Raw genomic sequence first — 3,332 nt, 5'->3', positions numbered from 1 at the left:
GCTTTTTAGTTGAAATGAACCTTTGGGCAATTTGGTTGTTTTTCACAAGCAGTAGCAGATTGCCAGCACGTAMTTCAGAAATCGAAATAATTTCTTTACTAATAGCTTCTAATGCTTTATGTACGGCGAAACARGAATAATTAGAGATAGGTTTCGTTGAATCGGAAGCAATAACAATAATAAATTTAGGGTTTTCCTTCCTAGACTGAGGCAACTCGGGAAAATTAAGGGGCGTGTATGAGGGTTTCTTTCTTTTTGGATGGGATTCCGAGGCAAGCAAAGCAAACCTGTTATTCCCGAAGTTGGGTGGCCCGGGGGCCATGATTATTATATCTACACACTCGATTCACTTGTTTAGAAAACACTTGTAGGAATGCGGTGTAATAATAAAACAGAGATTTACTAAGCAAACACGTGCACGTAAGACGAATGTGTACTGGGAAAAATACGCAAAAGATAAGCCGAAACACGTCTACACAGAGCGAGCTTTAGTCGATGACTCTGTTCGAAATATATTCCATTTGAAATTATCCTAGTCAATAATAACTTGTTTGACTCAGATTAAAATAGCACTCAAATTCCTTAATTGTTAATAGCTTTCATTTGATGAGTGTTCTTTATTATTTGCTTGGCTGTTGTTGTTACTGTTGCTGCCATTATAGTAGTTTTTTGCAAACATACGTATTCCTTCCTGATGTTCTATCGGTTTTGGTGGAGCTGGTTCCTTCCACTCTCCCAATTCGGCATCATAATATTGCGCAACACGATATGGTAGCAAATTCCATGGTACTTGCATTTCCGTGGATGTCAATTGTACACCCAAACGACATCGGTAATACATTCGCGATCCATACGTCCCATATGTAGCTCAACAATAGGTTGTCCATGACAGATAAGCTCAGTGAACTTGACTTTCAATAGGAAGGTAGGATCGCAACGCATGTCTTAGTAACGGTATCCCCACCATTTTTCATCTTTGCGCATGACACGATGGAATCAGTCAGTTAATTCGCTCAACTGGTAACACTTTGGTCTGCAAGGTAGGTGTTGAGTGTTTAGCATATTAGAAAGTATGTAAATTCATTTTGCTCAAAACCTACCAGGAGTATCTTATAGCGCAATTGGCAATAGCTTGTGCAACATCCGAACAGCACATTCACCGTAGTATTTGCTCTACAAAAAGTTGCTTCCACCCTCAAGCACAAAGCTGATTGGATTGGGACTAGTTTTTAAGGCAAACAAATAATCAAACGTTGTACATCAGCTTCTTTGCCGATTCTATAAAGGAAAAAATTAAAAAATACATTGTAAATCTTTTGAAATAAAGTTTGATTTTAGCTTACCTAGCACTGCGACGTGCACCTTCCACGAACACGTCATTGAATTTAAAATTTTGTCTTGAATTCACGACCAACTAAGTTGATAACTACATTTGAGTACTTCACAGCATCGCGTATCGCTTTTTCATCTCTTAAAACACAAAATTGGAACAGCACCTGACACAGTACGCAGCAATATTTACGAAGCCATGTTTAGTTATTTCGTACATTTATTGGAATAAAATCCCAGTCGATCTGTTATTTATTTTCCAATGGAAATTTGCAAACACTTCTTCCAGATTCAAATAACTAAATAAACCATAATAAAGAATTGTCCCGTGAAATAAATTAAAACAAATTGTTTTGCAAAAACCTGCGTTTTGATGACAAAAATATAAATATGGCTGTGAATGAGCTAATTCTGGACCCCACCGTTCGACATGCTTATTTGTTCATAACATTTTTCTGTGGTGAACTTACCACAGTTAAAAAGAGGCATAAATAAAAAACTTAATTTTTCATGTATTTGCTCATGTTGTTCTCATCTTTAAAAATATATATTAAAATAAAAATATTTTCTTTTGAAAATATATTACAGTTATATAACCAATATTTTTGGGACAACTTTTCCATTATTTTTTAGAATATAACACAATGCAACCATTTTCCGGTTTAAGGTCGGCCATCTTGGATTCCAATAGAACCTCAACCCCGGACTCCCCTTGACGTTTCTACAGTGGCACCTCTCAGCTGTGGCTTTGTTTACATAACATCAGCTGATAGTGTCTCTACTCCTCCTCTACCGTGTTGAATATAGTGATGGCAAAATTACACGCATCTTGACAGGCGCAAATTTATGGCATACTAACTGTCAAATCTATTACCATTCCCGTTGGAAAATCTGTATTTGGGACTTTGTTATCATAATACGATATATTGAAGGCAATAATCTCTCACAGTTTCACAGCTCAGTTTTCATTTCTACGAAAATTTCAAAGAGGCAACATATCCCATTTACACATATACCGACGGTATTTTCATTTCGGTAATATAAAATCTAGTAGAGAGAGTATTAAGACGGTTGTNCGCAAGTTATTCCACAAAATGTTAAATAAAAACAAAGGGTTTCTTATAATAAATATATTTAAATATAATAAATTGGAAACACACTTACCACGTCTGCACCGGTGAGTGGTCGCAAAAGGAGAGAGCGCGCAACTTTTTAGTTATTGTTTAGTTGCGCGCGGATTAATTCTTCGAAAAGAGGAAAAGAAAAGATTGCTCTGCCGATACAGTGGCAAAAGAAATTGTGCGGGGGCGGCGTCAACACCATGTTCAGAATGACACTTAATCACACGATTTGCTGTTGAGTGTTTATTCCACTAATCCTATAAATTTATCATGATTTCGTGATAAAAAAATTACTTTCTCGGTGCGACTCTGATTTTGCGCCATCTACTTGTCAGCATTGGAAATCTTTTAATTTATGACAGCTGATTTAGATACTACGAAGAGAAAAAATGTAAACAATCATATCTTTTTTAAATCAATGAATCTAATTTCACCTGAAAATGAAAAAATGCGTCCGTTATTTCCTTATATGGAAAATGTTTAAAAGAAGACGACTTTTATTTCAAAATACTATACGAATCTTCTGTTTTGATAAATATTAAGCGATGTGAATTCTTCAATGATATAAACTGCTGTTTTTTCATCTTTCAGACGGGAGTGGGAACTGATTAGTGAATGTAATTAAATGTAATCTAATTCTTTAAACTTTTGGTCTGAACATAATTATGACTCAGGTTTTCTTTAATTCCCAACCAGCTGCATTTTTGTAAAGGAATGGATCCTTCATTACAAATGACATGTCGAAAGTCCTCATCGATCCTGCTTGTGCGTTGCTTTTAATTCGAGGTCAAAGGTCACAAATTTTCGTATATCTCCGAAACAATGAGAGTTACGGAAAAATTTTTAGATCGTAAAATTGTCTACAAAAAATATCTCAACGCT

The 3,332-nt window shown here is 35.6% G+C and overlaps 1 pseudogene; it reads right to left on the bottom strand.

Moving 5' to 3' along the window:
• Positions 1 to 589: 589 nt before the first annotated feature.
• On the bottom strand, positions 590 to 2,774 carry LOC108973193 (annotated as a pseudogene).
• Between the last annotated feature and the right edge of the window lie 558 nt (positions 2,775 to 3,332).

Source organism: Bactrocera latifrons, unplaced genomic scaffold (genome assembly GCF_001853355.1).
Source record: "Bactrocera latifrons isolate USDA-ARS-PBARC rearing strain unplaced genomic scaffold, ASM185335v1 scaffold_469, whole genome shotgun sequence".
Taxonomy (NCBI): domain Eukaryota; kingdom Metazoa; phylum Arthropoda; class Insecta; order Diptera; family Tephritidae; genus Bactrocera; species Bactrocera latifrons.
Note: the sequence above shows the minus strand (reverse complement) of the source record. Positions and strands in the feature narration are given on the sequence as shown.